General features: G+C 37.2%; 1 protein-coding gene across 27 annotated transcripts in view; it reads left to right on the top strand.

Moving 5' to 3' along the window:
- The window catches only part of NCOA2 (nuclear receptor coactivator 2), a 296,302-nt gene that overhangs the window by 61,538 nt on the left and 212,060 nt on the right, over positions 1–22,704 (top strand). The window lies entirely within an intron of this gene.

The raw sequence follows: 22,704 nt of genomic DNA, 5'->3' as shown, positions 1-22,704 counted from the left end.
TCAGCCATTCTCAAACCTTCCGCACCTCTCCACCTCATTCAGTGGGAGGCACTGCCTCACTGCAGCAAGGTAGAGAGTCAATGGATTCCTGATGCCCCCTAATTGGAATTCTGAGTTTTCTCACTGAAATGTTTGTGCTCATGCCAGTTAGTCCTTGAAGAACTGTAAGTATACTGTAGTGCTATACAGTTAGAATATATGGGTTTAAAAGGCTTTTGTTGCTGGCCATAGAATACATAGATTAAAAAGGCTTTTGTTGCTGGTCATAGATTATATAGATTAAAAAGGCTTTTGTTGCTGGTCTGGGGTAACCTTATAATCATTTATGACATTGTTCACATGAGTGTCTCAGGTTCTAAACAGTCAACCTAAAATGGATTTTTGAAACACATTTTTCTGGAAAGATTATATTTTCCCATGGAACTCATGTTCAATTGTCTTCTGTTTCACTTTTTTTTTTTTTTTTTTTTTTTGAGATGGAGTCTTGCTTCATCACCCAGGCTAGAGTGCAGTGGCGCGATCTTGGCTCACTGCAACCTCTGCCTCCCGGGTTCAAGTGATTCTCCTGCCTCAGCCTCCTGAGCTGGGATTACAGGCACCTGCCACCACGCCTGGCTAATTTTTGTATTTTTAGTAGAAATGGGGTTTCACCATTTTGGCCAGGCTGGTCTCGAACTCTTCTGACCTCAAGTGATCTGCCCGCCTCGGCCTCCCTCCCAAAGTGCTGGGATTACAGGCATGAGCCACTGTGTCTGGCCTTCACTTTTTCTTAACCCTGAATTAGAATGAAAGCTTCAAGTGATACTAGATCCTTAATGAAAGAGAAAGTAGGGATCTTTTGTTCTTAGAATTTCAAGTTGGTCACCCATTTTAAAGTGCTGTAAGTAATCACTGATGATTTGATTTTTTTGGATCAACTTTGAAATGGTACGGGTGTGGAAAGGTTCATCTATTTAGTTTTTTGTGACCTTCTAGGAAGGATATTATGTATGACAGAATGGAACTTAAGAACCTGAAAAGGCATAAGTAGAAATTTTACACTGATTTCATTTATTAGAATGCAAGTTTTTAAAGGGATGTTTGATCCAAGGCTTTGAATAAACTTCAGTTCTACTGTTGACTTTGTCCCTTGAAACTTTTTACTAACCTATGGAGTTACAACTTTAGGCACTTGCTAATGTATTTGCAGTGACTGTTGAAATAATTCAAATTTATTGACCATAGGAGGATACTAAATATTTATCTTTCCTGTTTAGTGCCTGTAGTGAAATAGAATATAAGTTAATGGTTAATGGCTTATAGGCTATTATTTCTGAAATACTATCTTCATGTACTCTATCTAGTGGTATCATTTATATTTTGTATATGTTAAACAGCATATTTGGAATCTACCTTACATAAATTTTGCAGCTTGGGTAAAAAAAAATTCCAGGAGAGATTTTCTAACCATGTAGGGATGTGTGTGTGTGTGTGTGTGTGTGTGTGTGTGTGTGTGTAATTGCAAAAGAAGAAAAGTGTGTAAGTTTGGGCTAGGGAGAAGTCCTTTAAAAAAAAAAAAAAAGTAATATTATAATGTGTATTCTGGCACTCCTGCAGTATCTAGTGCATTCTAGAATGTCTCTGCTTGGCATTAATTCAGCATGTGACAATCTGTGGGAAGTATGTTAGCTTAGTATTGGGATGACCAAATGAAAAATGTGTTTGTAGATGTAGAACCAGAGAAGGAAGCTGAAGTATTTAATGCAGTATTAAACCAGAAGTGTTTTAACATAAAAGTAATTTAATTTGCATTGGTATAAACATTAGAGGGAACAAAAGGCAATATTTTTATGTTTTAAATTTTGAGGGTAATAATTTATAGAATTCTTTTGAATTTTCTGAAAACTTCAAAGTTGACTTATGAAAGCCACTTAGTAAGAGAAGCTTTGATTTTCGACAGGCCTCAAAGGACTGCCTTAGGGTTTATTGTTTTGTTTTGCTTCCTATTACTTTAATTTTCAAGATGCTGAAAGTGATGGCTTATTGTGGTTAATTTAAATAATCCAGATATTTTGAATTTTAAAACTATGAGGACTTTAATGTCATTCATTTGTCAAAACAGATAAATAATTTAGAAGTGGTTGGTTGGCTGAATAATTACGCATGTAATATCAGCTCATGGGAGTATTGGGTATATTATCGAGTTCTGTAGTACGGATAACAAATTTAAAAATACATCAAATCCTAGCAGCATTTTTTAAAAGTTTAAAAAGTTTGTTTTTAGGAGAAAAGAATCCTCAGAGCTTTTTAATTAGTTATATTCAGAAGTTGTCTTAGATAAAAAGAGATGTGTATTGAAAACGTTTTTGTATGGAATGTGGCATTTGCACAAAATACATTGAGTAGACAACATGGTATTGAACATGTATTATTAAATGGAATGCATTTGAGCATTGGAAAATTCATCCTAAGGTCTTATCTTTTGTTACTTTTGTATCTTCCAATATTATGGAAGATTATGTAGCTTATCCCTTACATTTTGTTACACTAAAATTTAGAATTCACTCATTAAAAGAGCATAAACAAGCCAGTAATATTTTAAGTACTAAATAAGAGCATTCATGAGTAATATTTGTTATCTTTGTTAAAACAAAATTCATTGCTGATTAACAAAGCAATTAAGTTACTTTTTTCCCTCAGGCATGCATCACTGCAAGACAGTTTTACCAACTTTAGTTATGGACAATTAAACTATGTGGCTATGTGTGTGTATATTGAGGAACTAACACATTTACAAATTGGTTGAGGCAGCAAGACTTCATTGACTGTGCCCTTGTAGTGTTGGCCAGTTTCATAGAATTTTAACTACTGATTTATTTTTATTTACTTAATTACAGGGTCTTGCTCTGTCACCCGAGCTGGAGTGCTGTGGCACAATCATAGCTTATTCTAACCTCAGACTCCTGGGCTTCAGCGATCCTCCCACCTCCCAAGTAGCTGTGACTACAGGCATGTGCTGGCATGTGCTACCATACCTGGCTAATTTTCAGTTTTTCTAGAGATAGGGTCTCACTGTATCAGGTCTTGAACTCCTGACCTCAAGCAATCCTCCCACCTTGGCCTCCCAAAGTGCTGGGATTACAGGCATTGAGCCACCATGCCCAGCCTATTTGTTTCTTTTCTTTTTTCTTCAACTTTTTAAGTTCAGGGGTACACGTGCAGGATGTACAGTTTTGTTACATAGGTAAACATCTGCCGTGGTAGTTTGCCACACAGATCATCCCATCACCTGCGTATTAAGCTCAGCATTCATTAGCTATTTTTCCTGATGCTCCCCGCTACTCCCAACAGGCCCCAGTGTGTGTTGTTCCCCACCATGTGTCCATGTGTTCTTATCATTCAACTCCCACTTACATGTAAAAACATGTGGTGTTTGTTTTTCTGTTCCTGTGTTAGTTTGCTGAGGATAATAACTTCATGTCCATTCATGTCCCTGCAAAGGATATGATGTTGTTCCTTTTTATGGCTGCATAGTATTCCATGGTTTATATGTATCATATTTTCTTTATCCAGTCTATCATGTTGATTCCATGTCTTTGCTATTGTGAATAGTGCTGCAGTGAACATATGGATACATGTATCTTTATAATAGAGTGATTTATATTCCTTTGGGTGTATACCCAATAGTGGGATTGCTGGGTCAAATGGTATTTCTGACTCTAGGTCTTTGAGAAGTCGCTACACTGTCTTCCACAATGGTTGAACTAATTTACACTCCCACCAGTAGTGTAAAAGCATATCTTTTTCTCTGCAACCTCGCTAGCATTTGCTGTTTTTGACTTTTTAATAATAGCCATTCTGACTGGCGTGAGATAGTATCTGTCTCCTTGTGGTTTTGATTTGCATTTCTCTAAGGATCAGTGATGTTGAGCTTTCTTTCATATGTTTGTTGGCTGCATGTATATCTTCTTTTGAGAAGTGCTTGTACATGTCCTTTGTCCACTTTTTAGTGGGGTTGTTTGGTTTTTTCTTATAAATTTGTTTAAGTTCCATGTAGACTCTGGATATCAGACTGTTGTCAGAAAGATAGATTACAAAATGTTTCTCCCATTCTGTAGGTTGTCTGTTTACTCTGATGATAGTTTCTTTTTCTGTGCAGAAGCTTTTTAGTTTAATTAGATCCCATTTGTCAATTTTTGCTTTTGTTGCAATTGCTTTTGGCGTTTTCATCATGAAAGCTTTGCCCATGCTTATGTCCTGAATGATATTGCCTAGATATTCTTCTAGGGTTTTTATAGTTTTGGGTTTTACATTTAAGTCTTTAATCCATCCTGAGTTAATTTTTGTATAAGGTATAAGGAAGGGGTCCACTTTCAGTTTTTTGCATATGGCTAGCCAGTTCTCCCAGCACCATTTATTAAACGGGGAATCTTTTCCCCATTGCATGTTTTTGTCAGGTTTGTTGAAGATCAGATGGTTGTAGGTGTGCAACAGTTATATTACTGAGTTCTCTATTCTGTTCCATTGGTCTATGTGTCTGTTTTTATACCAGTACCATGCTGTTTTGGTTACTGGAGCCTTGTAGTATAGCTTGAAGTCGGGTAGTGTGATGCCTCCAGCTTTGTTCTTTTTGCTTAGGATTGTCTTAAGCTATTTGGGCCCTTTTTTGGTTCCATATGAATTTTAAAAGTTTTTTTTTTTTTTTCTAATTCTGTGAAGAATGCCAATGGTAGTTTAATGGGAATATCATTGAATCTATAAATTACTTTGGGCAGTATGGCCGTTTTCATAATATTGAATTTTCTTATCCATGAGCATGGGATGTTTTTCCATTTGTTTGTGTCCTCTGTGATTTCGTTGAGCAGTGGTTTGTAGTTCTTCTTGAAGAGGTCCTTCACTTCCCTTGTTAGCTGTATTCCTAGGTATTTTATTCTCTTTGTAGCAATTGTGAATGGGAGTTCATTCATGATTTGGCTTTCTGCTTGCCTGTCTTTGGTGTATAGGAATGGTAGTGATTTTTGCACATTGATGTATCCTGAGACTTTGCTGAAGTTGCTTATCAGTTTAAGAAGCTTTCAGGCTGAGACAATGGGGTTTTCTAGATGCTGGATCATGCTGTCTTCAAACAAAGACAACTTGACTTCCTCTCTTCCTATTTGAATACCCTTTATTTCTTTCTCTTGCCTGATTGCCCTGGCCAGAACTTCCAGTATTATGCATAATAGAAATGTTGAGAGAGGGCATCCTTGTCTTATGCTGGTTTTCAAGGGAAATGCTTCCAGTATGATACTGGCTGTGAGTTTGTCATATATGGCTCTTATTATTTTGAGGTATGTTCCTTCAATACCTAGTTTATTGAGATTTTTTTAACATGAAGGGATGTTGAATTTTATTGAAGGCCTTTTCTGCGTGTATTGAGATAATCATGTGGTTTTTGTCTTTAGTGCAGTTTATGTAGTGAAGCACATTTACTGATTTGTGTATATTGAACCAACCTTGCACCCTGGGGATGAAGCATACCTTGAAGCCACCTTGATCCTGGTGGACAAGCTTTTTGATGTGCTTGTGGATTCAGTTTGCCAGTATTTTATTGAGAGTTTTTGCATCACTGTTCATCAAGGATACTGGCCTGAAGTTTTCTCTTTTTTTGTATTTCTGCCAAGTTTTGGTATCAGGATGATGCTGGCCTCGTAGAATGAGTTAGGGAGGAGTCCCTCCTTTTCAGTTTTTTGGAATAGTTTCAGTAGAAATGGTACCAGCTCTTCTTTGTACCTCTGATAGAATTCAGCTGTGAATCTCTCTGGTCCTGGGCCTTTTTTGGTTGGTAGGATATTTATTACTGCCTCAACTTCAGAATTCATTATTGGTCTGTTCAGGGATTCAGTTTCTTTCTGGTTCAGTCTTGGGAGGGTGTATGTGTCCAGGAATTTATCCATATTTTCTAGATTTTTCTAGTTCATGTGCATAGAAGTGTTTATAGTATTCTCTAATGGTTGTTTGTATTTTGTGGGGTTTGTTATGATAATCCCCTTATTATTTCTGATTGTGCTTATTTGATTCTTCTCTAGATTTTTTTCTTTATTAGTCTAGCTAGCAGTCTACCCATTTTATTAACTTTTTCAACAAACCAGCTCCTGGATTGGTTGATTTTTTTTTTTTTTTTGGAAGGGTTTATTTGTGTCTCTATCTCCTTCAATTCAGCTCTGATCTTGGTTATTTCTTGTCTTCTGCTAGCTTTCGGGTATTTTTGCTCATGGTTCTCTAGTTCTTTTAGTTGTGATGGTAGGTTATTAACTTGAGATCTTTCTAGCTTTTTGGTGTGGGCATTTAGTGCTATGAATTTCCCTCAACACTGCTGTAGCTGCATCCCAGAGATTCTGGTATGTTGTCTCTTTGTTCTCATTAGTTTCAAGAACTTGATTTCTGCCTTAATTTCATTATTTACCAAGAGTCATTCAGGAGCAGGTTGTTGAATTTCCATGTGGTTTTGTGGTTTTGAGTGAATTTCTTAATCTTGAGTTCTAATTTGATTGCGCTGTTGTCTGAGAGACTGTTATGACCAGTTCTTTTGCATTTGCTGAGGAGTGTTTTATTCCAATTATGTGATCAGCTTTAGCCTCATTTCTTTTACAAAAACTTGTATAGTGTTTACCATGGGCTAGGCATTGTTCTAAATACCTTTGTTAATATTGACTGACTTACTTAAACTTGAGAGCAACATTGTGAAGGGGTTTTGACTGTTTTCAGTGTTACAGATGGCAGAGTTACACAAGTTACACAGAGGCCGGGTAACTTGCCTAAGGTCCCACAGCTATTATGTATAGAATCACTATTCGAGTCTCAGAAGTTTGCCTCCTGAATTTTTGACCTTAACCACTGTCCTCTGTTGCCTATTCAGAAAGGTCTCTCTTGGAAAGTTGAGTCCAAATTCTTTCCTTTGTGAGACTTTCCTCTCAAGTTTTCTCTAACCAGACAAGGCACCTTGGGAGGGACGTGCTGGCAGGAGTTACTTCTTACATTCTTGCTCTTCTTTATGTTTGGGAGGCAGTGTGGCAGCTGTGTTACACCACACACACACACACACACACTCCTCAGCAGTGCTGGGTAGGCTAAATTATGTGTACAGACACTTAGAATTGTCAATAATCAGTACTTACCAGGTATTCAAAAACATTAATGAGATTATTTTGGCACTCAGTTTGTTTTGTGAGTGCTCCTGCTCCATGGCATCTTTAAAAATATAAACTTGTCTCCATCAGTACATATATTTGTGGGACACCTATTGTCTCTTATTTTTGGCTATTTTGGAAGATGACTTACTTTTCCATTGTGGTGGCCTAGTCCTCTCCCCTCTTCACATGGCCCCTCCAGAGTGGACACCTGTGTTCATAGCACCATTATTTACAATAGTCCAAAGGTAGAAGCAACCCGGGTGTCCATCAGCGGATGAATGGATAAGCAGAATGTGGTATATACATTGATTTGGTTTTGCACTGTGTCCCACCCAAATCTCATCTCAAATTGTAATCCCCACATGTTGGAGGAGGGGCCTGGTGGGAGGTGATTGGATCATGGGGGTGGATTTCCCCCTTGTAGTTCTTGTCATAGTGAGTGAGTTCTTATGAGATCTGGTTGTTTTGTGGCATTTCCTCCGTTTTCTCTCTCTCTTTCTCTCTCCCTCTCTCTCTGTCTCTGTCTCTCTCTCCTGCCACCATGTAAGATGTGCCTTGCTTCCCCTTCACCTTCCACCATGATTGTAAGTTCCCTGAGGCCTCCCCATGAGGAACTGTGATTCAATTAAACCTCTTTTCTTTATAAATTAAGATACGTCTTTATAGTAGTGTGAAGATGGACTAATACATACATATAATTAAATATTAATTACCTTTAAAAAAGAAGGAAATTCTGATACATGTTACAATATGGGTGGACTGGCTAAGTGAAATAAGCCAGTCACAGAAGGACAGATACACCCATGTGTCACATAATGATGTTTCAGTCAGTGACAGATCATATATATGATGGTGGTCCCATAAAATTATAAAGGTACTTAAAAATTCCTATCATCTAGTGCCATCGTAGCCCTCAGTATGTCTTAGCCCAGTGCATTACTCACATGTTTGTGATGATGCTGGTATAAACAACATAAACAAAACTACCATGCTGCCAATTGCATAAAAGTTCACAGTAATGTCATAGGTATCCCTGTTCACTCACCACTCATTCACTCACTCACTGACTCACCCAGCATCTTCCAGTCCTGCAAGCTCCATTCATTGCAAGAGCCCTATGCAGGTATATAATTTTTAAAAAATCTTCTATACCTTTAAAAAAATGTTTCAGACAATATTTTTACTGTGTCTTTTCTTTGTTTATATATATTTAGAGACACAAATGCTTGCTACTCTGTTGCAGTTGCCCACAGTATTCGGTACAATGGCATGCTGTACAGGTTTGTGGCCTGGAAGCAATAGGCTATACCATATAGCCTCGATGTGTAGCAGGCTCCACCATCTAGGTTTGTGTAAATATGCTCTACAATGTTCGCAAAATGATGAAATCACCTAACAGTGCATTTCTTGGAAGGTATCCCCATCATTAATTGACACAGACTGTAGTGTATGATTCTACTCTTACGAAGTACCTAGAGTAGTCAAATTCATAGAAATAAAATAGAAGAGTGGTTGCCAGGAGTAGGAGCAGGGGATGCGGGGGGAATGAGAGTTGTTTAATTGGTATAGAATTTTGGTTTTACAAGGTGAAAATAGTCCTGGAGATTGGTTGCACAACAGTGTGAATGTGCTTAACAGTAACTGAACTGTCCATTTAAACAGTCATGGCAAATTTTTGTTATGTGTGTTTTGTCACACACACAAAAAAGGCCCTTCAGATTTGGTCTAAAATCTGTTTAGCTGTTGTAGCGTGTTGCTTCAGTAGACAAAAAGACAAAAAGAAAAACTAGCTGAGTTCTGCTTTTGAGATGACGCACATTGTGGTACCTGTGTGAATGTTTGTATCAATTCAGAAACAGAGTGTTGTGGACGTTGAAGAAAGGGAAAAGCCAGTGTGGGGGGCAGTGTGAGCAGAGATCATGGCAGCAGAAATGAGTGGAACATGTCTAGGGTGACTGAGAAAATGGTCATAGGGAGAGATCTTTTTTTTTTTTTTGAGATGGAGTCTCATGCTGTCGCCCAGGCTGGAGTGCAGTGGCACAATCTCAGCTTACTGCAACCTCCACCTCCCAGGTTCAAGAGATTTTCCTGCCTCAGCTTCCCAAGTAGCTGGGATTACAGGCATGCACCACCACACCTGGCTAGTTTTTGTATTTTTGTAGAGATAGGGTTTCACCGTGTTGGTCAGGCTGGTCTCAAACTCCTGACCTCAGGTGATCCGCCACCTTGGCCTCTCGAAGTGCTGAGATCACAGGCACAAGCCACTGCGCCCAGCCAGGGAGAGAGAATCTGACCAAAGCAAAATGAATATTACTAAGAGCTGTTATCAGTCTCCATTTTTTCAGTCTCTACTTTTTGATAATTGAAGTTTGGTCATTTTGTTTATATTTCATTTCTCACCACATCTATCACGTAGAGTATTTGATGCCTTTTGCCAAGGATCATTTCAGGGAAGGCTCTGCGCTGTGAGTTACTAGGATTGATGTAAAGATAAGTCTACAACCCCCTTTCCTTAGAATTTCATGCTCCAATAGGCAAGATAAGAAACGTAGACCAGTATAACTAAAATGCAAGACAGAGAGTCGAGTGATACGCCGTCTCAAGAACATTGTACGTAGACTAGAGAGATGGAATTCTCAGACAGAAGACCAGGGAAGGTCCTAAAGAAGTAGGATCAGAACTTTGAAAGAGAGGAAGGATGTTAATAGGTAGAGCTAATAAAGATATAGATCCAGGGTGAGCACATGACACAGAAAGATACAGGGAGGGCCAGGGTGGTCTCTGCTAGGAAGGGCACAGAGCTCAGTGTCATCAGAGAATAGGATGCATGTTGGTTGCAGGAAGAATAAAGTAGCAAAGGTAGTTTAGGGGCAGATTATAGAGAAGTTTGGAAGTCATGTTAAAGAGTTGGAATTTAATTATGCAAGCAGTGGGAGAACTGCTGAAAGTTTTAAAGTGTGGGAAGACAGTGCATTGACACCATCAGAAGGTCAAGCCAACAGATGCCATGTTAGGAAGCATGAGGGTTGATATATGGGCCATTTTGTGATTGTTCAATGATATGGCTGATTTGATTCTTTGGTGTCCATCTGAAGTAGGAAATTAGCTTGGATAAATAAATAAGGAGGATATAAATTTGGCCTCAAAAGTTAGGCATAGGGGTTAAAATTTGATTGAGTTCACTATATAGAGCTATTGAAAGAGTTCTGAGCAGAGTTTTGTCAGGTAGGTAGCAGTATGTAGAGTGAATTGTATAGATGAGAAAGACTGGGTAGTTCAAAGGCTATTGAAGAGTGAAAAGCATGAAGACCTGGACTAGGGTAGTAGTAGCAACAGACACCAAAAGAGGAGAGGATTAACCTGAAGTAGAAGAAATAGTGGAAGGAAGGAAGGAGGGAAATTAACAACTAAGATGCATATTTTGTTTGCAAAGCATTTATTGCTTGACAATATAACTGGCCAGTGTTACCTACTCTTAGAGAATAGGTATGCATATTGCTCAGGCAAGGGGCATTGTCATGTAACAGTCTGGGTGAAGAATCTTTGTTAGAGCAAGCTGATGGAGGGTCTTGGATGGCTTTTAGGACTGGTGAATTGACAAGTGCAGGTAGTGGTCACCATTAATGTGTACTGGGTTTGTTAGCTGTGTCCACTGGTGTGCCTAGGCCAGTGGTTCTCACCCTTCCATGCCTTGATAAATGGCAAATTCTGTTAAATTTTGAAAGTTTGTGTAAATTTTTTGCTGCTGATGTGTATTCGTGTCGTCCAACAGAGTGTGAAAGAGAATCTAACCCAGCAGGTTATTCATGGCAGTGTTGGAGCAAGGCAATGATTGCTCTTAAGAAGCAAGAGGCTTAATCTCTAGGCCAGTGCCCAGAACTGCCCATTGCTGGCAGAGTTCAGGAAACGTACTTCAATAGCAGTGGCTGCTATTGGGAGTCTGGGACTGATGCAGCTTCAGGGTGATGGGACAGCACTGGCACCCCAAGGTACCCGTCGGTGTAATAGTGAATGCTTTGGAGTACTCTGGACATGGTTCAGTTTAGATGTGGGTTTTTAAATTGATTCAGGTCTGCCCAAAAAAAGTCCAGTCTTTGAACATGGCCTGCAAGCAGTTGGAAAAGACCGGTCCAGCCAGCTTTTTGATAAATGCTGCAACTACATAATGGGGTGGATGAAGGTAGGGTGAAAAGAGAATGGAATTTGGAAAATGAAATCGTAAGTTTGAATCCTTGCTTTGCCACTATCATTGAGACCCCAGGCAAGTTATCTCAGAAACCGAGAAATCCCAGTTTTTACGGTTTCTTTGTAAAATGAAAGTAATCATATTTACCTTTCAGGCCTGATCTGGTAACTGTAGTTAATGACTATAAAGTTCTAGGCATTGTACTCCATGAATAAAAATAATTTATTTCCTGTCCCCACTGTGGGTTGACTTCAGTGCTTTATTCTTCTCTGTATTAAGCAACCACATCCCAGCTTTCGTAAAGCATGTGTTTCTCTGAACTATGGACTCCTGGAGTTTGATCTTTAAAGATTAAATAGGCTTAGAGTAGTCAGGCCAAGAAAGCAAGTGTTGGTCACTTGTGAATTATTTAAAATGGAAAAAAAAAATTAGATATAAGCATCAAAATTTGCTGTTAAAAATCTATTTAAATTGTAATACATCTGAATACACATTCATACACATTACGAAGCACCTTTAAAAAAGGCTCCACTTCCCACCCCCACCTAAAAACAGCAACAGCAAAATTTATGACTCAAATAGTCAAAGGGGATTTTGGCAGACTTTTCTATCAACTTCCACAGAAAAAGACCCATTTTCCTGTTTAGAATTAGGAAGAAGAAGTTGGGAAAATGTTTTAGAGCAGCGTAGAGTCAGAAATATCATATTATAATATATTGTAGTATTGTGTAACATATTCAAGTGTAGGTAGTTTTCTTTTAATTATTAAGCATAGTTTTAAACCTGCTTACAAATGTAGCCATTTTAATTCACAGTGGGCTAAACTTGGCACAGATATTCTCTGCTCAAACACAAATGTAGTTGCTTTTTAACTGAAAAAGTTGACTTGCTGCTTTTTCAAAATTCCTAGAGATTTAAAAAAATGTATTTACTTTGTCCAGTTTTAGCTACAAGCAATGGTGTTGGCTTCTTCCCCAACCACTTCTAATTCAAGTTACTGTTTACTATATACTTTTGTTTTTAGTAAAATAGTTGATTTACAAGTCTTAAAATGGCTTCTCTCATCGCATAGTGACTGCTTTTCATAAGTATTGTTTTTGAAACCTTAATAAAGGAGCGCATGTAACATGAATATAAAAGAAAATCCTGTTGACCTTGAGGGTACTTTGCATTCTAACATTTTCAGCATCTCTATTCATGTCATGATGTAAGTCATGTTTTATTGTTTAAAAGTGTAGTTTGTCTATGTATGTAAAAAACTCCATTTATTCATACTGCCTTTGCTGGGACTGTAACATCTTAATGATTTTATTTTGTTCACAATATGTTTGATTGCTCCTTCACTGAATATGAGATTTTTGCTTTAGAAAATTTAAATGTAGGCATTTAAAGATACAGTTTAAATGAAAATTAAAGCTTAGCTTAAAATGAAGTTGGCTAAAGTCTGACTTTTACTTTGATTTCTCTGGTCGTATGCAGTTTAATGCCAGAAAAAAAAATGTAAATCTAAAATAACATCAAAATGTTAGACTTTTTAGAAGTTTCACATAAATTAATACATAGCATTAATTTTAGACATTTTAACGTAAGGAATATCTGTTACTTGCAGCTATGAATTCTTAGGCAACTGAAGAGATCTGTAAAAAGGAAAAAATCTGTAATTTAATACAGTTTTAGCAATTTAAAAATTAGCTTAAAATTTGTAATACCATTTTATATTTCAGCAAGCTAAAATTTTGAATTAGAGTAAATTCAAGGACACATAAAAGCTGTATTAAAAATTTAAAGACTAAAATGATTACTTTTCTGATTATGTGCTGTACTCTATTGTGTTGTTTTAAACTTTTTACTTTAATATTCTGGCATTACATTCGTCTGTAAAAGTGAGATTCTATTTTTTGTTTTGTTTTAGTAAGAAAGCTTTATGCTGTTGTTTCTATGTGCCAGAAATGATTAGCAGATGACAGTTTTACTCCTGACCATTATTGTAAGAGAAAGCCCAGTAAAGAATATCTTAAAAATATGATACATTTGCTATATATGTAAATGTAGAATTTGCTTTTTGTTATTAAAAGCTGTACCATATGAGCATTTCAGGATGTAAATAAATTCTTCCTCCATGTTAGAACTGTTTTCTTTACTGATTGTTCTTAAGTAAATGGGAGTACGGGAGGCTTTAAAATGAATTAGCTAATTGAAAGTTCTTATTTAGGAGAGAAATATTATATATTAATTCCTTATCTATTTGCTTTGCATAGCTGCCATTTCCAGATAACTGAAGATAACCAACTCGTAGGTGTTAGAATTGCTTTTATTTTATATAACCACTTCAACCGGAAATTTTTTCTAAGTGTATTGCACACAGCCATACCTTTTAAGGTTGCATAAGCATAACCTGTCTTTTTCTCGTGACTCAGTAAATACTGTGCACGTTAATTTTTGTTAACTTGTGTTCAGCATTTTGCTTTTGTACTATGACATAAGACTTTTCCAAATTTTAATTTCTGGTATCTGATTTTTTTCTATGACTGCCAGCTATTGTTTTTACTATTGACATTCATCTTTTTGTTTGTTTGTTTTTTGGTGTTTTTTTTTTTTTTTTTTGAGAGACAGGGTGTCTGTGTCACTCAGGCCGGACTGCAGTGGTACAATTGGAGCCTACTGTAGCCTTGACCTCCTGGGCTCCAGCAATCTTCCCATCTCAGCTTCCTGAGTAGCTGGGACTGTAGGTGTGTGCCACCATGCCTGGCTAATCCTTTTATTTTTTGTAGAGACAGGAGCCTCTCTATGTTGCCTGTGCTGGTCTTGAATTCCTGGCCTCAAGCGATCCCTCTGCATTGGCCTTCCAAAATGTTGGGATTACAGGCATGAGCCACCGTACCGAGTTCCTACATTATTCCACTGTGTTCCTTATTTGAAGCAAATAAGAAACCAGATCATCATCATCATCATCATTTATTGAGTGTTTTATAATCTTCATATCCTGTGTCAAAGGCATTATATCCATCTTGTACTGGAAAAAAAATAGGTTTAGATGAGGCAGTTGGAAGTGGTAAGATGGAATATGACTCAGATGAGTTTTTCTATATGTATAAATATGTATGTGCCTATTACCCTGATGAAAACAGGATATTTATATCACTCCCGAAGGTTCCCTCTCCTGTGCTCTTTTCCATTAGTATTTCCCCAAAGATAACCGCTGTGGTGACCTTGGTCCCTATAAGATAGAGCTCTGTTCTTCATAATTAGTTTTACTTGTTCTTGAACTTTATAGAAGTTGAATCATATAAGATGTACTTTTTTGTGTCAGGCTTCTTTGCTGTGCATTGCATCCATGAGATTTCTGAATGTTGTTGTATATAGCGTTAGTGCTTTTGTTTACATTGCTTTGTAGTATTCCATTATGTGAATATATTAAAATGTATTTATCCTATTGATGAATACATCACCATTTGGGTCACTTTCTATTTCGGTGTTGTGAATAAAGCTGCTGTGAACATTCGTATTTGTGTTTTTTGTGGACATGAGCCCTCACATCTCTTGGGTATACCCAAGATCAAAATTGCTGAGTCTTGGCTGAGGCATGTGGACTCACACCTGTAATGCCAGCATTTTGGGAGGTCCAGTTGGGAGGATGACTTGAGGCCTGGAGTTCAAGACCAGCCTGGGAGACTCCATCTCTACAAAAAATTAAAAAATAAAAAAGATCAGACACAGTGACTCATGCCTGTAATTTCAGCACTTGGGGAGGCTGAGGTGGGTGGATTGCTTGAGCCCAGGAGTTTGAGACCATGCACATGGCGAACCCCCATCTCTACAAAAGGACAAAAAATAAGCCAGACGTGGTGGCTCACGCCTGTAGTCCCAACTACTCAGGAGGCTGAGGTGGGAGGATTGCTTGGACACATTGGGGGCTACGGTGAGCTGTGATAGCACCACTGCACTCCTGGGCAACGGAGTGAGACCCTGTCTCAAAAAAAGAAACCAAGAAACAGTAGCCAGGCATGGTGGTGTGCATCTGTGGTCCTAGCTCCTTAGATGGCTGAGGCAGGAGGATTTTTTGAGCCCAGGAGTTCAGGCTGTAGTGAGCTATGATCATGCCACTGCACTCCAGCTTGGGTGACAGAGTGTGAGATCCTGTCTCTAAGAAGGGGAAAAAAATTGCTGGGTCTTGAGAATAATGTATATTGAGCCTTAGTAGGTACTAGGTACTACCAAACAGGTTTTCAAGTGGTTGTATCAGTTTATATTCTCATCAGCAATGTTGTAGAAGTTCTAGTTGCTCTGCATCCTCATTACTTGTTGGTATTGTCCTATTTTTTTCTCTTTGTTTTTCATTTTATTTATTCTGGTAAGGTATCTAGTTTGACACCAGGGAAAGGCAAATGAAAAGTTATTTTTTAACATGAAAAAATATTTAATGTGAAAAATATATTCTGTGTGTAGAGATGAATAGGTGTGTACATGGTCTTGAACCTTGCTGAGTTTTTTTCCTCTTAACCTCAGTTTTTATAAGTGAGCCTTGATTGCTTGCTTAATCACTGATATTAATAGAGTTCTTCTATAATAAGGACAAGTTCAGTATTCCAGAAACCACTTGTTTAGTTTAGAATTTTATTTAAGGAAATTTATTTAAGGAATTTAAGATGGTAAATGTCTATTCAAAGAATCCAGTTTATGAATGATGTCTAGGAGACCTAGAGAGGACAAGAAAAGTTGTACCCAAGAATGTCACAAACTTATTGTGTAGAAACATACAAATTGTCTTGTAGAAGAACTGAGGAAAGACCTTTACAGCTGAAAAATAATCGGTTTCTTTCACTGAAATATAGCAGGTACATATAATTATAAGACTTAGAATTGTATCATTCGATGGTTTACATAATCTCATAGCTATTCTGCTGAAAAGTTCTTGAATTGATTAGTTCTCGGTTTTCCAAGTTCAGTGCCATTTACAGGTCTTCAGCTTTTCTGTATGTGTCTCAGGTACACTGATTAGTCAGACAGTCTCATCTGAAACTAATTTATAGTAGTGCTAAGTTGTGTAACTTGCCATACCAGTTTTACAGTGTTTTTGTTTTGCTCAAAGTAGATGAAAGGTTTATTTAAGTGTGGCCACACTGGTACTGCATTCCTGGTGATCTTGGTAAGGTTAATGACAATCTTTGTCATAGAAATCAGGAAATGTGGGTTGAGCCTCTGGGATGCATGTAGCTGGTTCATTAAAATGCTGCTTCCCAAAGGAGTGGAGATTGTTGGAAGCTCTTGGTAGGTAATGTAGCTTTAAAAACCCATCTGTCTGTCTGTCTGTCTGTCTCTCCATCTATCTATCTACATTCAGTTTTTTTTAAACTCTCTTAATATATCAGTGTTTAATCATAATATCTACTGTGTGATCGCTTTCTCTAATAACATTAAAAACCACTTTGGAAATACAGGTCGGTTTTTTTCCTGGTTTTGTTTTAGTTGGAGTGTTTTGATTAGTAGTGATGATGGTCATATAGTGAGATTGTACTGGTACTTTAACTGGTTGACTTTTAACTACATTAATTTTGTCTGTCGGTATTCTGATTTATGCCACCGCTTTTTACTTTTTAGAGGGTGGATTGAAGAGTTGCATAAAATAAATGTCTTTGAAATAGAATCAGTTAAAGCAATTAAAGCAGTTTTGGTACTCACTTAACTTTGAGGTATCCTTTGGACAATATTTGAATGGATTATATTATGAATTTTGCAAAAATTTCAGGGCTTCTCAAATGTATAAATGTAGGCATGCATTTATGTGGAGGGAATACATACTGCATTCTTGCTTTCTGTTGAGTATGTTGTTACCAGGCACACTTTACTTAATTTGTTTCAGATATATTCCTTAATGACATTATTCAAAATGCAAATGAATACAAGGCAAGATTGTTGCTCATTTGAAGATTTGTTCATTTCAGGACTTTTCATGTGTGCCTGTGTTTTAAGAAAAGTGATGACAGAAACCGAATGTATTAATCTCCTTGAGCAAACTTCAAGAATATACTTAATCTTGAATATGAATGTAAAACTTTGAAGTTAGGCAAGGAAAGCTTAAGCAAAGGCAGTGAAGTGGGTTAGTGGCTGGTAAAGGACTACTGGGACAGGAATGAGTGAAGTTAAGATTGTCTTTAGTGTGATCTCTAGAGAAACTAGGAGATAAGTTATGTATTAGAACCACAGTAAGGTAGCTGAGGCCTTTAATTTTTTTAAAGACCATTTCTGCATTTTGTAAAGTTAGTGTTGAATTTAGAGACTATTTCCAATACTTCAAAGGCTAAAATTAGTGAAAGCTGAATATATCTCATTACATTTTCTGTTCTTCTTTATGCATCTGGATGATCATGAATATTGAGTTACCAGTATGTCTAGGAGTGAATCTATATAATTGGTCAGTACACTTTGCTAGCTTTTGAGCTTGAAATCTTCAACACTGGATCACTGGAGGCAGTGACCAGTGATCTCCATGATTTGTTATATATATATATCATGTAAGAAATTAAAAATTTGCTATCAGTTTTCCTTGTGTGAACCCCCCTTGTTTTATATTTTATGAAAGACATGTCCTCCAAATTACTTTGTTTTCTGTATAATTTTAGGAATCACAGCTGTGTGTGTGTGCGTGTGTGTGTGCATGTGTGTGAGAGAGAGAGAGAGAAATGCAGAAAGGGTAGTTTTCTGTAGTTTTATTTGTATTAATTTTATTGCTGTCACTATTTTGAACTAACAGTGAAATGCCTGTATCCTTTCACATGTATATGGGAGAACTTAATAAAGGTAAGAGCATATGTACTTTATATACATATATACACGGACTTATGTATGTGATAGTGACTTAATTATTAAGGATAAGAGGATGTATACTTCATACATAGGTGTACACAGACTTACGGTTTATATTACATGTAGTAGACTACTTTGAAAATAGTATTAATTGAACCATATCATGGGTACTAGGAAGAATTGACAAAAGTGTTTATATGATTAAGAACTGTAGGAGTTTTGGTGGAAGCCTATTACACTGTAACTCAGTGTTTTTGGCTTGTCTTGTCAGTTGTGAAGAGGTGAGGAGTAGTGCAGACTAGTTTCCTAGTGGCCTCATTTGAGCTACCTCTGCTATTAGAATGGTAGGTGTGTCCCAGAGAGAGCAGTCAGCTACTTAGAATGTTGGTGGTAATGGCCTTCATTTGTGAGGTGATGAGGTTAGAGATGATGAAGCTTTTGCCAGAAAGATCAGAATGCCAGACCAAGTAAATGGGCCACTCATGTGAAAGATTCTGGGGGAAAGCTAGATCCCATTTTAGCCTCTGTAAAGAACAGACAAGATTCTTAAATGAAAAGTATAAGTGAAAACTTGCAGTTAAGATGTTATTTTCAGCCAGGCACGGTAGCTCACGCCTGTAATCCCCAGCACTTTGGGAGGCCAAAGTGGGCAGATTACTTGAGTCCAGGAGTTCAAGACCAGCCTGGGTGACATGGCGAAATCCCATCTTTACAAAAATTAGCTGAGTGTGGGGATGTGCACCTGTAGTCCCAGCTACTTAAGAGGATCACCTGAGCCAGAGGAGGTTGAGGCTGCAGTGTGCCGAGATTACACCACTGTACTCCAGCCTGGGCGACAGAGTGTTAAAAAAAAGATGTTATTTTCTACTTTCTATTTATTAAATTAGTAGAATGAGTGAATGAGTGAGAGACTGTCCTTTGTTAATTAGATTGTGATTGAGAGAGCATTTTCAGGAACTAGTCTTTGGTATAAATTGTTACTACTTTTCTGAAAAATCACTTTGGCTTTGTATAGCAGAAGCCTTACCAGTTGAGCATATCGTTTGACCAAGGAATGCCTAGGAAATAATTATATAACCAGACGAAGATTTGTGTTCAAAGATTTCTGTCATACAGTTTCTGTAAACAGTGAAACAATGGAAACAGCACTGTTTAACAGGAAAGAAATGGTTAGGTACATGATGCCATATTCTTAAGATAACAATAACAGTAATGGTAAGGGCAAATAGCTAAGTAGGTAAATTATTATGTTTAAAGATATGGATAGTAAAAACATCTGAAAGAAATAAACTAAAAAATATTAGCTAAAATACTAAGAGAAGTTACTTCATGGGGGATAGAGATAGTGGTGAATATTTCTTCCTCTCTTTTATACTTTTTTTCTATTTTTCAAAATTTCCAAAGTAAACATTTTATAATCTTAAAAAGGAAAATTTAAAAAGATCAGAGTGAATGATAACTTCATTAAAGGGAGAAAGGTAGAACTGACTGCATTTGGAATAGTTGGTTCAGATATGAGGACACATTTGGAAACAATACCTAATATCTTGTCTCTTGGAACAAGTTCCAAGGATAGCAAAATCTTCTTGGAATGAGTAAGAAAGGGTTATTAATTTTCTTTTAAAGGTTGTTGATCTATAGAGTTTATCCTATATGAGTACCTTTTTTTTTTTTTCGGGTTGGACACCATGGCTCGTGGGCTTTTGGGAGGTCAAGGCGGGAGGATTACTTGAGGCAGGAGTTTGAGACCAGCCTTGACAACATAGTGAGAACCCTGTCTTTACAGAAAAAAAATTAAAAATTAGCTGGGCGCAGTGGCACGTGCCTACAGTCCCAGCAACCTGGGAGGCTGAGGCAGGAGGATCGCTTGAGCCCAATAAGTTTGAGATTGCAGCAAGCTTTGGTCACATCACTGCACTCCAGCCTGAGTGACAGAGCGAGACCTTGTCTCAAAAATTAACCTAAAAAAACAAAGGTATTAATACAACTTTTTTATATCCTCTGGCACCTGGTACTTGACGAGTTCATGAGGAACTAGAGAATGAATGAATGAAATTTGCACTGCATTTTGGTCACAAATTGACAAGATGTCTCCATATACTTTAGGGATTAGATAGCATATATTGATAAGATGGAGAAAATAGAGATATTTGGAGTAGAATAATCACCAGCTTACTTAGTATATTTTATCCTAACGTGTATCCTAGGCATATACATGTCAGTCTTGAAAAATGAAGTCCTTTATTAAGACGGATTTTCAGAGGGAGAGAAAAACTAGTAGCAGAACCAGTTAAGGTGGTATGTGGGACCAGTAATGGGTAGGGGAAGGGCTGGGCCTGGGAAATGGGACCCCAGACTGTTCAGGGAAGCATGTTCATTCATCCCCACTGAAGATCAGGATTGTCCTGGAAATACCATGTTAACCTACCATATGGTATGGATAGTTGTGTTTGTATATACATATTATTCTTTAAATTTTGGATCTTTTTGGGGGTTCATTTTAAAAACTGTATTTTTTTTTCTAGAAAACCAGAAAATTAGCACATAGGCTCATACCAGGTGTCAGAAAGGTCATTAGAGATAGTTTGGTAGATAATATTTATTGAGTGAGACAATGTTATAATCATATAATCAGTAGTCTGATTTACACATCTTTTATGGTAATAAGTATCCCCAGGCAATAATCTCCCCCCCCTTCAATAATTAGCAAAGGACTTAATGTATCAAATAATTATTTTTTTAAAAAATTTTGTTAAATTTCCAGATGAGGCTGTTAACACCCTTAATATCAATGACCTTTTTGAAGTTTGCTAATTTTTTTTCCTACCTCAGATAAATTTGCTTTTCACTGTCAGCATTACTTATGTTTCATCCTGTGTTCGTGTGCTTTCTTGCTGTTGCTACATTCAACATCCAAATTGTAATTTATATTTCTAACTGCCTCTGATCTAATTATATTCTTTCTCATTTTTAAAACACAGCAAAATCAACTTCAGCTAGCCATTATACTAAAACATACTACATTTTCTTCTAAATTTCTTTTAGTTTGTTTCCTCTAGATGGTAAACTATTCAGGCAGGGATTATGTTTGATTATTGATGTGAATGCAACTTTTTAGTACATAGCGGCGTACTCAGTGGACTCAGTACATACTGACCAGTTGTTGAAAAATCGGATGCAGCCTCCTTAAGTGTTTAGCATAGCCAGAGTAGTTTATGTATTCGTTAAATCTGACTCAGTAATTGGCAGACCTAGTGTTTAAGTACTGGGGAAATACCTGCTTGCCTCTCACAGATGTCAAGAAAGTACCTGGTAGAAGAGTCTTACGACACAGCCTAACTTGTGTAGGACAGAAGATACCATCTGGACTTTGTAGAGCCCAGAAATACAAGTCTAAAAATATCTTGATAACAAATTCTTTGACATATTTTTGAAGGTCCTGAGCACTTCACTTTTGGCTATATTATTAGGAATTGGTTGATCTCTGCAACTTCAACAATGATTACAGTAATCACTGTCATGATCAAACATTTACTGTGGGCCAGACCCTTTCCTAGGTACTTTACATACAATGTATTGTTCTGTTAAAAACTTAACAAGGTTTGTATTATTATTTTACAAATGAAGAAACTAAGGCCGAGGGAGGTTAACTAACTTGCCCAGGATCACACATACGGTAAAGGCAGAAGTAAATACTTGAGATATGGTTTGCTGAGTTGTAAAACTTAGGTGAATTTTACCTCCTAATACGTCTCAAGGATGTGGGTACTGGAGGAAGAACTGTACTGAAATCCAAATATTTGGTGCTAGCTGTTTTGTATAATACTAGTAAATATTCATATTGCCCTTATGGTATTGCTTATAATCATACAATAATTGGTTCTTGCTTATATAGAAATCTACAGTTTTCTGTAGTGAATATATGTGTTACAGCAATCACAACTGTTTATCTTAAATATCAGTAAATATTTATCATAGGAATGAACGTATATTAAGTCTTGACAGAGCTTTCGAGGCATAATGACTTGGTTGAAAGTAGCAGATTTCAGTAAGAACCATGCCAAAAATATTAAGCTATAAGTTATTAGTGTACCTAGTTTTAATGGCAAACATGATGATTTTCTTAGTGCCATATGATGAAATAAATAACTTACTAGAAGTTTGTAGACAGGTTTTTTTTTTTTCCCTTCTGGAAACAGAGTCTTGCTTTGTCGCCCAGGCTGGAGTGCAATGGCATAATTTTGGCTGACTGCAACCTCTGCCTCCCAGGTTCAAGCAGTTCTCCTGCCTCAGCCTCCCACATACCTGGGATTACCATGCCTGGCTAATTTTTGTATTTTTAGTGGAGATGAGGTTTCACCATGTTTGCCTGGCTGGTCTCGAACTCCTGACCTCAGGTGATCCCCCCACCTTGGCCTCCCAAAGTGCTGGGATTACAGGCCACCTCGCCCAGCCTAGATAATTTTATTCACTTGGCTGTTTCACCAAAAAAAAAAAAAAAAAAAAAAGAAAAAAAAGAAAAAAGGTATATTCTGAAACTTAGGAAAGCATTACCTAAGAATC

The sequence above is a fragment of the Pongo pygmaeus genome, chromosome 7 (genome assembly GCF_028885625.2).
Source record: "Pongo pygmaeus isolate AG05252 chromosome 7, NHGRI_mPonPyg2-v2.0_pri, whole genome shotgun sequence".
NCBI classification, from domain to species: Eukaryota; Metazoa; Chordata; class Mammalia; order Primates; family Hominidae; genus Pongo; species Pongo pygmaeus.
The sequence above is the reverse complement of the archived record's forward strand: the minus strand, read 5'-3'. Positions and strand labels throughout refer to the sequence as shown.